Raw genomic sequence first — 14,492 nt, forward strand, 5'->3', positions numbered from 1 at the left:
ATTTCAGATATTGCAGATTGCAAACCGTACTTGCTGGAAATTTTTTTTTCATATTTCAGTTGATATAACATGAAGCAAATCATCTTTCCATTAGCTATCTTTGTGATAACTATTACTCCTTACTCTTACTGTAAACCCCTTCTTTTACTTTTTGTATTATCTGATGCATGCTTGAAATATAGTTAGTTTTGAATAATGCATTTACCCATAATATGCCTCCCTTTATTTCTATATTTACTACCATGATCATGACATTTGGTTAATGAATCTATGAATCAGAGGCCTCTGTGCTTTAAACTATTGGATTAGTTAATAATAGGTTTCAAAATAGAATGGGGCCCGTGATGAAGATGATTTTTTTTTTTAATTTGACAACACAAGGTTTAGTAAAGTTGAGAATTAGAGGCCTTGTAATATGGCACAGCAATTTGTCGTGAATAGGAAAACTACAGAAAAATGCACAAAAATTTGCCAATTGAATATGTATTAATTCAGTTCCTTAAGGTTCTACCATATTCAAAGTGAGAGTAGATAAAAACACTCCAATATTGAAGATTTTCACTATCTTTTATTTGAATATGACTTTGATTTATTGGATTTCCATTTTTATATTTAATGTAATATTTCAAATTTGTCTTTTTCTAACATTTTTAAAATTGCATAATCAATTTATCTTGTACATGTCTAGAGATTTAAATTTTTCATAAGCCCTATGTAGGCACCATCACACAAATTATGGGATGTTATCTCATTGTTGTCATTTGCTTTCATGAAATTATTCTTTCCTTATTTTTTGACCTATTTATTCTTTTGGATCAGATAATTCAATTGTTAATGTATTTTTCTATAATCCTCTATTTAGTTTTTTTATTTCATAATGATCTGAAAAAAGTAAACTTAATATCTCTATCTTTTTTATTTTTTGAGCTTTGTGTGCTCTGATACATGATCATTTGTGGCATTGTTATATACAGCTGAGAAAACTGTACATTCCTTTCAACTTCCATTCGATTTTCTTCAAAGTTTTAGCACATTTAAATTTTTAATTATTCTATTCATCCTTTTAAATATTTTCTTTTTGACATTTTGCTTTCTGGAATAGCAAATCCAAATCTTTCATTTCCTTAATGTGATAGATTTGGGATATAATATATCAAAAGGCAAAATACAGATACACACAAGAAAACCTATTCAACAAAACATAGCATATGTCTTTAGTAGGAAAAAATGTTTAGTAAAAAATAATTAATAATATAGAGATTTTTAAGCTTTCCAGTTGGAATGACCAGAGTTGAAGAGAAAATTTTAAAACTTTCAAATGCAATACTCATGAAAATCACAAAAAGGTAAGATGAAAAAGAAATCATAAGTGATTCTGAGTGTGGTTCTACACTATTTGAATGGATTCTTTCAGACTGTCCAAAGTATTTCACTTTGTCCTGAGAGCTCTGGGATTTAGCTTTAATATTCCTGGCAGTTTCGAATTTGAGATCACTTTCAGTTGATAATCAGATTTTTTAATGTCTGATTTACTTTCTGGTTCTAGGATATTATGACAATTTTCCTTGATAATTGCTTAAAATATGTTTTCTGGTCTCCTTTGTTGATCATTTTGACTATCACTAATTCTTACATTGTCTCTTTCTAAGCTAGATGTTTTTCACATTTTCCTGTATTTTTTCCATTTTTGACTTTGTTTAATATTCCTTGAATTCTCATGGAATTATTAGCTTTCACTTGATCAATTCTAAGTTTACTCCAACTTTTTGTATTTTTTTTAACCATTTGCTTTTTAAAGCAACAACTTTTAAAGTTATTTTTAAAAGTATTTTTGTTGTGTCTTTTTACCAAGCTGTTAATTATCCTTTTAATTTTTTTTATCCGTTTCCCCCCAAATTATTTTGTTGTTCTTTTTTTTTTTTTGCAAGCCATTGTGATTAAGTGGCTTGGCCAAACTCACACAGTCCCCTAATTATTTTGAGAAAAAAAAGACAACGCTTTTAACTCGTCAGGAATTCTTGTTGGATTTTTTCAATTCACATTTTTGAGCCTTTGTTTGGAATTATTTTGCTATCATTTTCTTCTTCTGAGTTTGTGTCTTAATCCTCCCAGTTACCACTGTAACTTTTTAGTCAGTTTCTATTTTGTTGATCTTGCTACTACTTGCTCATTTTTTCCCCCTATTTCTTGATTTTGAATTTTATGTGAAATATCTCAATATTAATAATTGCTTCATCTCTTTCTGGAATTTCCTCTCTATTCATTTTATTCAATCAGCTTTACTTTTCAACTTTTGCTTTCTTTTTGTCTCCTCTTTTTTTACAACTAAAAATTTTTAGAATTATGTCATTAAAGGCTAAATATGATGATTCCAATAATCTTGATGAAGAAAAATTTTAAGTAAGCTATTTGCCCACACCCTAAAATTTCATCATTTCTTCTTGTTTGTAACTCTTTTTCTATTATAATTTTTCAAGCTTCAATGAGAAGTGTTTCCTCATTTGGATATCATGCCAACCTTTTTTAAACTGGTTTATCATTCATTTCTTCTCTCTGTTTTTTGATATGAAGTCTCATATTTGTCATTTTTCTTTATAAGAATTTACAAACAATTATATATTCCTTCCTAATATTGACTTTGGCAGCTATCTCTTTCTTACAACTAAGATGTTTGCCAAAATACTTTTTATGCTCTTTTGATCTCCTTGTGTAGCAATTAATTTCTATTAGTTAAACCTCTAGATAAATTTCTATTCTGAATTTCCCATTTTCTTTTCAATTACTTTTTAAAATACTTTAAGGATGTTTCATATGTAAAAGCTATTATGATGATTTCTTTTTTAAAGTGAGTTTTCATGTTTATTTTTTAGGTGTTGTTTGTTTTATGTTTTGATTTTTGATTCATCCTCATGCATCCTGGAGAGCCTCCAGTCTAGGTTAGTATGGACCACTGACTCTAGAATCAGTATGGACCAACAATCAACTTTAGCCTGACTAAAGTTCAGAACTGCTGAACTCAAGTGATCTCCTAGTCTCAGATTCTCCCAGTGGTAGGTATTAAAGGACTAAACCACTATGCTTAGCCTTATATTAAATCTGAGAATATATTGCTTTGACCAAATGTAGAAGAATGATTCAGGGATATTCCAACTCTAACTAACAAGTCTTCTGTGTGTGTAGATACACATGTAAGTAATATGTATGTATGCATATGTATATTTACCTAACATCTATGTGTATATATAACTTTCTTTTTTTAACTAAGAGAATTATTTAATTTTTATTTTAATATACTTAATTTTATTTTTAATTACATACAAAGATAGCTTTCAACAATCATCTTTTTGTAAGTTTTTGAGTGCCACGTTTTTCTCCCTCCTTTCCCTGATGCCTCCTCATGACAATGAGGAATTTGATAAAGGTTATATATGTACAATCATGTTTAACATATTTCCATGTTGTGAAAGAAAAATCAGAACTAAAGGACAAAAATTGGGAAAAAAGAAAAATAATCATTAAACAAGTTTTTACAAAGTGAAAATGGCATGCTTTGATTGCCATTCTGACTCCATATGTCTTTCCCTGGATGCAAATGGAATTTTCATCACAAGTCTTTTTAGAATTTTCCTTGGTCACTCAGATGCTGAGGAGCTAAATCCATCATAGATGATCATCTATGAGTATAATTCTCAAATCAAAATATGCAAATTACTATTATTTTTTTAAAAAAGCATTTATGCTAGCATGTTTATTCAACATATTTAAAAGTCAGAACACCAATTTTGTTCTAATGATATAACTATGGAAAACTTAAAAATGAAGTTGAAATAAATTACTATAATTCTTTTATTATTTTTAAGTAAGCATAGATATTTATTCAGACACCATCAGTTCTGTCTTTGGGACAGGTAGTATTCTTTACCATATATCCTTCAGAGTTTTCTTGGGCACAGCATTGCTGAGAAAAAGCAAGTCATGGGGCAGCTAGGTGGAGCAGTAGATAAAGCACCGGCCCTGGAGTCAGTAGTACCTGGGTTCAAATCCGGGCTCAGACACTTAATAATTACCTAGCTGTGTGGCCTTGGGCAAGCCACTTAACCCTGCTTGACTTGCAAAAAAAAAAAAGCAAGTCATTCAGGAATGTAGGGAGGTCAGAGTCAAGATGGAGGTGTGAGAGTGGGAATTCCTGGAAATTTGTCCTCCAAAAATCTCCAAAAGCTGTCAGATTATGACTCTAGCCAAGACTTAGAGGGACAGAATCCACAGAAAGACTGAGTGATCCGATATCCCAGTACAAGACAACTTAGAAGATCCACAGCAAAGATCTGTTTCACTGGGACCAGGTGTTAGAAAGAGTCACAGTACAGCCATAACCCAGCACATTCTGGCTAGAGCAAACCAGTCCAGCCTTCCAGGGACAGCCCATGGGGCACCTGGGTCCCTGGCAGAGGTGGCACTTTCCAGATCTCCTGACCCAGGGATCACCAGGGACAGCTTGAAGGGGCAGAGAAAGAACTCCGCACACCAGAGTGATCCAGTGCCTGCTTTGGAGCAGCCCTGTGATTGGAACCTGCTATAAGAACTTGTGGAGCCACCCAGTCCTTCCAGAGTTCCCAGCCCACAGAGGGTAAGGGAGTGGGGAAGACTGCAGAAGTCCCTCTACTCTTCCTGGAGCAGGACTCAGCTATTTGCCCACACCCTAATCTAGGTTGCAGTTTGGCCTTCCATACTACCGTAGCTGAGCAGGGATCCTCCTCACAGCTTCAGGGCAGAGGGGAGGGCTTCTGGTCATCCACAGACCAGAACGCAAGTAGGAGATCAGTCAGAGCCTCTCATAGGAACTTGGAGGAATTAAGGTCCCTGTGAAGTGTCCCCAACCCCCCCCCCCAAAGCTCTGGAAGTGTGGTAAATCAGTCATAGGCTGAGGAAATGAACAAACAACAGAAAAAGAAGAATCTGACCATAGAAAATTACTTTGGTCACTTGGAGGATCAAAATACATACTCAGAAGATGACAAAGTTGAAACTTCTGTATCCAAAGCCTCCAAGAGAAATAGAAAATGAGCTCAGGCTATGCATGAGCCCTCCCAAAACTTGGAAAAACATGTAATGGAGGTAGAGGAAAAATTGAGAGGAGAAATGAGAGCAATGTAGATAAATCATGAAAATTGACTCACCAGCCTAAGCTTCACTAATGAAGGAGATACAAAAATATTGAAGAAAACAACATATTAAAATGTTAAAAACCAGTTTAGACCTAATGGGAAAAAAAACAAAACAAAAGACAAGTTAGGAGAAGAATGTCTTAAAAGGCAGAATTAGCTAGCTGGAGTAGGAGATTAAAAAAGCTCTCTGAAGAAAATAACTCCTTCAAATGTAGAATGGAGCTAAAGGAAGCTGAGGACATTTGGATAAAGCAAGAAACAATACAACAAAAATAAAAGAACAAAAAATTAGAATAAAATGTGAAATATCTCAATGAACAAAAAAACAACTGACCTAGAAAACAGACCCAGAAGATATAACTTAAAAATTATTGGGCTACCTGAAAGGCTTGACTAGAAAAAAAGCCAAGGCTTCATTTTTCAAAAAAAGTAATTCTGCAAAATTGCCCTGAGATCCTAGAAGCAGAGGATAAAATAGAAATTGAGGGAATTTACTGATCCTCCTGAAACAGATCCAAAAGAAAAACTTCCAGAAATATTATAGCTAAATTCTAAAACTCCCATGTCAAAGAGAAACTACTACAAACTGCCAGAAACAAGCAATGCAACTACCTCTATAGTAGCTCTATAGTCAAGATTACACAGGATCTGGTAGTATCTACATTAAGGACTCATAGAGCTTGGAATATAATATTCCAAAAGGCAAAAGATCTTGGTTTACAACTGAGAATCAACTACCCAGCAAAACTGAACATCCTATTTCAGGGGAAAAGATGGACTTTCAATGAAACAGGGGACTTTCAAACTTTCACATTGAAAGAACCAGCTGAACAGAAAGTTTGAACTCCAAGTATGGACTCAGGTGAAGCACAGAGTGGGTAGACAAGAAGGACTACTTATGAGGGACTTAATGATGTAGAACTGCTTGTATTACTTCATAGGAAGAAGACACTGATAACTCATATGAATCTTTTCATTTATAAGAGCTGTTATAGGGAACATATACAAACAAGCCCCAGGAAGGGGCTGAATATAATGGTATAATATAGTAAAAAGATGGAGTCAATGGGTGATAAAGGAAAGTACTGGGAGCAAGGAAAAGGAGGGAAGAAGGGGCTAAGATATTTCACATAAAACAGTCAAGAAAAAGCTTTTGCAATGGAGTAGAAAGGGCAAAGCTGAGAGGGAATGAGTGAGCCTTCATTCTCATCAGAAATGGCTCAGAGAGGAAATAACATACAAAGTTAATATACGTATGAGAGGAAAGGGATGGGGGAGTGGAAGGGGGGAGTAGGTGATAGAAGAGAGGGAAGATATTGGGAGAGGGCACTCAGATATAACACACTTCTGAGGGTGAAAGGAGAGAGAGAGAGAGAATGGGAAGGAACAAAGTGAAGGGAAATACAGCTAGTAATAGTGACTGTGGGAAAAGATATTGAAGCAGCTTCTCTGGTGGACTGATGATAAAGAAGGCAGCTCATCCCAGAGAGAGAGCTGATGGAATCTGAACACAGATTGAAGTATAGTTTTTTTTTTATTTTCTCACTTTATTTCTCTTGAGGCTTCTTTATCTATTTTTTTGGGGGGGTTATGTTTACTTTCACAATAAGGTTATTGTAATAATATAAATAAACCATAAAAAAATAAATCTTTCAAAGTTGATCATCCTACAACATTGATGCTACTTTGCATATGGTTTATTTCTCAAGCATCTGCTCATGACAGTTTTTTTTTACTGAAAGAATCCTGTTCACTGTTTCTTATAACAGAGTAGCATTTCATCATAATCACATACCACAGTTTATTGTCATTCTCCAATCAATGGGCATCCCCTCAATGTCCAGTTTCATACCACCAAAAAAGAACTGCAACACATACACCTAAACATGTATTTCCTTTTCCTTCCTGTTTTTCAATTCTTCTGATATATAGATCTAGTAGTGGCACTTCTAGGTCATGGAGGAGGCATTGTTTTTATAGTCCTTTGGGTATTGTTTCAAGCTGCTCTACAGAATTGTTGTATCACTTCACAGCTCCTCCAACAATTCATTGATCTCATTTCCCGACATCTCCTCCAACATTAATCACCTTCTCTTTCTGTTCTAGTAGTGAATTCAATGTGTATAAGTAGTGCTCAGAATTGTTCCAACCCACATTTCATACCTAAAATTGCATTTAATTGATAACATTTTTTTTCAACATATCTTGAATGCAAATCCTCATTTACAAAGAATTATATAATAGTGGGTGGCTGGAGCCAAGATGTCTGAGTAAAGGCAGGGACTTCCCCAAGCTCTCCCAAAACCACTCCAAAAAAATTTAAATAATGACTGAAAACAAGTTCAAGAGTGGTAAAACCCACTAATAAACTGAATGAAACAGTTTTTCGGCCCAAGACTACTTGAAAGATCCAGGGCAAGTTTGTGCTTCTCCTGGGTGAGCGAGCCTTGCTAGAGCAAAATGACCCCAGCAATCTGGGAAGAAGCAGTGAAATGCCTGGGTCAGTGACAATGGTGGCAGTTTCCAGAATGGTCAGCCCAGAGATTTACAAGAGCAGCTTGGAAGGACAGCAGGAAAACTCTGCCCCACCAGGATAAAAGTGGAGTGCAGTCCAGTGCAGGTCTCAGCATGCAGACCCAACCCAAGCAGACCAGGAACAAGCCTGGGAGCCACTGAATTACCAGCAGCAGCAGCAGCTGCTTCTGGAGCTCTCAGCCCATGCTGGGTAAGAGGGTCAGAAGAAGACTATGGGTCTTTTTGTTATCACTAAGACAGGACTCTCAATTTTTAAAATTTGTTTTATGCTTTATGATTTTTTTCCCTTTTTGTTCTGATCCTTATTTCATAACATGACTTACGTGGAAATATGTTTAATATAATTTTACATGTGTAACTCACTGTCAATGAGAAGAGAAGGGAAAAGAGAAAGGGGGAAAATCATATAAATCATACAAAAATGAATGTTGAAAGCTATCTTCAAAAGTAGTTGGAAAATAAATACAATCATATTAAAAAATACAATGTAATGAAATATCTAAGCATCACTAAAACGAAGGCACAGTTAACTAATAAGGTATTCTGTGTACTTCACATTGTTTCTGTCTATAATGCTAACTTTGGCCTAGGAATTAACACCAAGAAAACCCAGGTGCTCCATCAGCTGGCACCACACCATCCAGATGTGGCACTATCGATGACAGCAAATGGAGAAGTTTTGACAAGTGGACAAGTTCACTTACCTTGGTAGGTAGTGTCCTTACCAAGGAGGTCCACATTGACAGTGAGGTTGATACAAGTATTACCAGAGCTAGCTCAGTATTTGGCAGGCTCCAAAAGAAAGTGGGAGAGAAGAAATATTAAACTGACTACCAAACTGAAGGTCTACAGATCTCTTGTGCAGACCTCATTGCTCTATGCCTGGACAGTCCACCAACACCATGTTAGGAAAGTGAATTGCTTCCATTTAAATTGTCTTCGGAAGATTCTGAAGATCCCCTGGCAGGAGAAGATACCAGACACTGAGGTTCTTTCTCAAGCTAAACTGGCCAGGATCAAATCATTACTACAGAGAGAGTAACTACAATGGGTTTTTCATGTTGTTTGAATGTCAGATGTGTAATGTCCTTAAAAACTATTTTACAGAGGACTCACACAGGTCAAGCATTTGACAGTGGAGTCAGGGACACCCTGAATGTCTCTATTAAGAACTTTAGACATGATTGTGCAGCAAAGGAGATATTCCCAGCATGGCATGCCCTCATCAGGGGTTATACTCTATGAAGGTAAAATTGAAGCAGCTCAAAGGAAACTTGAAATATGTCAATTTAGAGATACCAACACAGGGTTCCCATAGAATATTTGTGCCCAACCTCTGATAGAGATTCCAAATTCAAGTTCTTATCGCAATAACTTTTTTTTGAAAAATTTAGCCCCCTCCATTAAGTCTCTTTCTACTATAGTCAACTGTCCAGAAGATCTTTCTAACTTAAACTCATCTTTTACAGAGTGATGTCATTTTGGTCTTCTTTGATAATGAAGGACAAGAACCAACCAGCCACCCACCCAATGTTTCACATACAAATATATTGATGTTGGACTTTGGATAATCCATCTCCTATCATACTAAAAGCTTTTACAAAATTCTAGTTGCCTAGATCCAGTTTGTCTCTCTTTTTTGACAGTTAATATTATATTCCATCATAGCCTTTGGATTGACCCATGATTCATTATAATTATTTTCTAATTTCATCAGTGAAGTCAATAGACACATATTTTGTGTTTTATTGACATTCAATTGATGATTAACTAAATTAAAAATATTTTACAGGACTTCCAAAAAGGTTACCATTTAATTTATCAGATATAATAATAATAATAATAATAATAATAATAATAAAGTAGCAAGTATTAAATTCACTGAGTTTCCAAAACATTTTATTGAAATTATCTTATTTTATCATTATAAAAAAACTTTTGTGAGCTAAATTCCATTATCATCCCCATTTTAAATATCATTAAACAGAATTTTAGAAATAAGGTTGACTTGGCCAGGTTTAAATATCTAATATATTTCTATGGTAAGGATTGAATTCAGGTATTTACCCTTTTATGTCTAATGCTTTTATTCATGACAACTTGATGTTAATTGGCATAGCTTTATTCATTATGGGTCTCTCAAATTTGGGATAAACAAAATTTATGGAACAATTAGAGAATGGTAGCAACAAAAAATGAAACAGAAAGCTATGGCAAATTTCTAAGGTGAAGAGAATAACATAAAAGGCTTTTCCTGCATTCTGAAAGGAGACTAGGACATCAAGGAGGTCATGACAAACAAGTTAACTGAATTTGAATGAGGGGTTGCTGTGCTAAGTCCCTGGATCCATAGGTCAGATATGAATCAGAAAGTTAGGAGATGGTCCTGGATGTGTGGCAATCAAGATTAAGTGACTTGGCCAATGTCTCACAGTTAATGTGGTAAGATTCAGGCCAGATTTGAGCTGTGGTTGTCCTGACTCTAGGGTTGGTGCTATATTCACTGCATCCCCTAGCTAGAATAAAATATGATTTGTGTGTGCATAAGCCCACGTGTATAGTTATACAAACATGAATCTTTCTAAATATCATTGAACATATTAAAAGCTTTAAGTATTAGTAACTAAATCCCTTCTTGAATTCTGCTTTATATAGATTAAAATTTCAGAAGAATAGAGAATATGAATATAGAAGATAAAATCCCCTCATTTTCATCATAGCATAGATCTGAAAAAATGTCTGATTTGAGATGTTTCTAGACAATTTCAAATTTTTTCACAACTGGGCATCTAAAACTGCCTTTCTTATAGATATCTTAATTTTAACATGACCCAAAATTAACTAATTATATTTCCTCTCAAACTAGTATTCCCCTTTTAAAAAATTTTCCTATTACTCTCTAGTGTGTAACCATGCACACATTCTCATAGGTTCACAACCTAGGAATCATTCTTGTCATCTTACTCTTTCTTAATATCCTTATTCCATATATTGCCAATTACTTTTTATCATGTCTCTCTGGGATTATTGCAATAACTTTGTTTTTAATTTATCCCTCTCCATCAAGTCTCCTTCTACTATGGTCAATTGTCCAGAAGATCTTCCTAAAGCACAGAATGTATCATGACACATACACTACCCCACCATTCAAAATACCTAAATGGGTTCATATTACTTCCAAAATCAAATAAAATTCTCCATTTGGCACTTAAAACCATTACTGAACCATTCCCTTCCTACCCTTCTAGTATTTGTGCATCTCGTTGCTTTCCATAAAGTGTGTAAACAGAGACACTGCCCTCTCCAGGATTCATCACACAAGACCATCCATCTATGAACTCTGGACTTTTTAAATAGTGATCTCTCATGGCTGGAATTATCTTTTTTCTTATTTCCATCTCTTAGCTGTCTCAGTTTTCTTTAAGTTTCAAATAAAATCCTATCTACCACAAGAAGCCTTTTCCAATTCCACCCAATTCTATTCAAGATAAAGTGATGCTGATCTCATTTGAAATATATATATATATATATATATGTATATATATGTTTGTGTGTGTGTGTATATATATATATTTATTAGAGTATTTTTTAAAAAGGAAACAAAAGCAGTATGTCCATTTCGTGCTGAGTCATGACATCACCTAGGCTTTCTATATGTAGCAGGCTTCTATATATTGTTGCTTTCTTGTTCTCTCATTGTTGAGACTGCAAGTTCCTTGAGGATATGCATTACTTCATTTTTTCTTATTTTACTATAGTCTACCACAGTGTCATAGATATAATACGTATTTAACAACTATCCCTTGCATTGCATTAGGGAAGGCAAATTTGAATTAGATATAGGGAAGGATTTCTGGAATATTAGAATTGGAACTCAGAGTAATTGATTTTTTTTTATCATTTTTTTATCAAAAGTCACAGTAACTTTTAAAAAGAAAAGAGACCCAGATTGTCCAAATAAAATCTTTCCAAAAGATTGAGTATGAAATGACCCCCTAATTCAGTGCTCTGATTTCTCATAGAATGGAAATACTGATTTTCTTTGTTACTTTTTATAAAAAATAATCAAATACTCATATGTTTTTGATGAAGCCAGCAATTATTTACCTGGAACAAATTTGTTACAAAGTTTAATATATATATATATATATATATATATATATATATATATATATATATATATATGTGCAAATCTACCAGACATTAATTTTTTTTCTTGACCAATTCTCTTTTTTGTTGAATCAGATAAATTCAAAAGCACTACAGCAAAGCTTTAATCAATGATATGTTGATAACCCAGCCTCAAAAAACAATCTAATTATGAAATTCAACTTTACTGGCAAAGAACAAGCAAGAAGAAAATCCAGTGAAAAATTCATGTTTCATTTTTTCAAGTTAGAATCAGTGACAAGGGTTAAAATTATCAGTGAACAGCCAGGAAGGTGTGAAGAGTGGTATTCATGACAATAGGCATCAATGAATGACTTTGGAGAAAACCTAGTTTCTATTTTGCATAATGCCTTGTACCCTGAATGGCCACTTCAGAGACCTGAATATTATAAATCATTAGAACACCAGTTTGAAGTCTGAGAGGCCTTTGAAGACTCAGCATGCTACAATAACTCCCTAAAATTATTTTCTGCATATTTCAAGCCTGAGTATCTCTTCATTACTTTTTCCTGCTGAGTGAACACACACTGAGCTCTCTATTCTTTAAATTATGTTTTATAGACTATTTATTTGATCATTAGAATGTAACAAACAATCAAGAATATAAAAAAATAGGATGTTTATGTAATCTCAAAAGAAAAGTTGACCAGAGAGTGAGACAGAGAGAGACAGAGATGGCGAGAGAGAGAGAGAGAGAGAGAGAGAGAGAGAGAGAGAGAGAGAGAGAGAGAGAGAGTTCTCTTTGGTTGAAACTGCTTAATAAATAAATGATTAGGAAAAGGAATTTCTGTCAGTTGGAAATATCTTCTCAAACTGTAAAATTATTTTATATTTGAAAGAACCACAAAAGGAGATTTGCCTCATGCAAAGCTAAGCAAAGGTAAAGTGAGGTACATTGTTCAGAGGAGTATCTGCCAATGTTCATGAGGAATCGAATCAATATTTTTTTTTTAACAAAAGTATCTCAAGATACCTCATTTAGGTTATACTTTAGAATTTTGTAAAACTTGATTTTTCTTTTTAATTGGCACTAAAATGTTTTGAAATTTCTTGGTGGTAGTTTTAATAGGAGTTTCCAATTATTTTGAGAAGGAAGGTTGTTAGCATTTTGTGTGAAAACAACAAAACAAAAAAAAATCTATGGGTTTTGTGAACTTTAAGTTCAGGATGAATTGATTGTTTGAACTGGCACTCAAAAAATCTAATGAATTAATTTCCTTCACATTAAATAATATTTCTTTTAGGAATAAGAAGATATATACATGTATATATACATATATATATATATTTTCTGAGTAGAAATATAGAAGAGTGTATTTGGTTCTAAGTAATAAATTTTAAGAAAACTTCTCTTAAGATGAAGAATATTTATAAGATGGTAACTAAATGAAAGAGGACTAAATTCATGCATTGTGATGATGACTGTTTCCATTTTTATTATTGTTGTTATAATTAGTAGCTAGAAATTATATAATTTGTTATGTTTTGCAAAGTGTTTTACAAAAATTGTTTGATTTTATCCTCATAACAACCCCAGGAGGAAGTTGCCATTGCTATTCCTTACAAATAAAGAAATTGAGGCAAACAGAATATAAATTACTTGAATTCCATAATAAAATGGTCACATTTAGCTTCCAGAATATGGAATTTAGGAAGAGTAGCTATTTTCTAGCACTTTCAAGGCTATCATGGAGAAATGGGATTATAAATATTTTAAATAGCCATATTAAAAAAAGAAGAGAAAAGAAAGAAAAAATAGAAGGGAAGAAGGAAGAAAGGAAGGAGGGAGGCAGGAAGGAAGGTAGAAAAAAGGAAGGAAGGAAGGGAGGGAGGGAAGAAAGAAGAAAGGAAGGAAGGTAGGTAGAAAAAGAAAGGAAGGAAGAAAGGGAAGAAGGAAGGGATAAAGGAAGGAGGGAGGGAGGAAGGAAGGAAGGAAGAAATGAGGAAGGAAGATAAAAAAGAATGTTATAATAATTATCGATGTCATAATTATCTTGAAAAACATGGCTTCTCCATGCTCAATACTTCACAAATTCCCATATTGGATATCTTCAAACCAAGATTTTAAACTACCATATTTCCTCATGTCAAAGATATGGGTCTAAAACTAGTTGTGTCTTTTTTTTTTTTAGGTTTTTGCAAGATAAATGGGGTTAAGTGGCTTGCCCAAGGCCACACAGCTAGGTCATTATTAAATGTCTGAGGCCAGATTTGTACTCAGGTACTCCTGACTCCAGGGCCGGTGCTCTATGCAATGCGCCACCTAGCCGCCCCAGAAACTGGTGGTATTTTCTACATTGGTTGTAGACTTTTTGACTTGATTTTTACTTTTTCGCACTTATTGTCTTTGCACTTGATGTTTAGCATTTCTTACTGGCATGTTAGGTTCCATTTGGCCACATTCTGTCCAGAAATGGCTCAGAAAAGACTTTTGTGTAGTGCTGAATTCAAACCAATGCAATCCAGTTTGCAAAAGTGAATGGAAATCATCAGTCTGGTCCTCCTCCAACTGAAAAAAAAAATAATCTGAGTCAGGCTACAGGAAGAAGAAATGTGACCAAAAATGCCCCTGCAGAAGAAGGCCTTGAGAGGCAAGTCAGCCAAATGACCTGAGCTAGAAAG

The 14,492-nt window shown here is 34.2% G+C and overlaps 1 protein-coding gene across 3 annotated transcripts in view; it reads right to left on the reverse strand.

Moving 5' to 3' along the window:
- Positions 1-14,492, reverse strand: part of PCDH15 (protocadherin related 15) — a 2,110,989-nt gene that overhangs the window by 1,521,283 nt on the left and 575,214 nt on the right. The window contains exon 3 of one of the 3 annotated variants that reach the window (XM_074232275.1): positions 14,245-14,379. The exons of the other annotated variants lie outside the window; for them this stretch is intronic. The gene's annotated coding sequence lies outside the window, so the exon portion shown is untranslated. The remainder of the gene's footprint in view (positions 1-14,244; positions 14,380-14,492) is intronic. 3 annotated transcript variants of the gene reach the window in all.

Source organism: Macrotis lagotis, chromosome 4 (assembly GCF_037893015.1).
Source record: "Macrotis lagotis isolate mMagLag1 chromosome 4, bilby.v1.9.chrom.fasta, whole genome shotgun sequence".
Taxonomy (NCBI): Eukaryota; Metazoa; Chordata; class Mammalia; order Peramelemorphia; family Peramelidae; genus Macrotis; species Macrotis lagotis.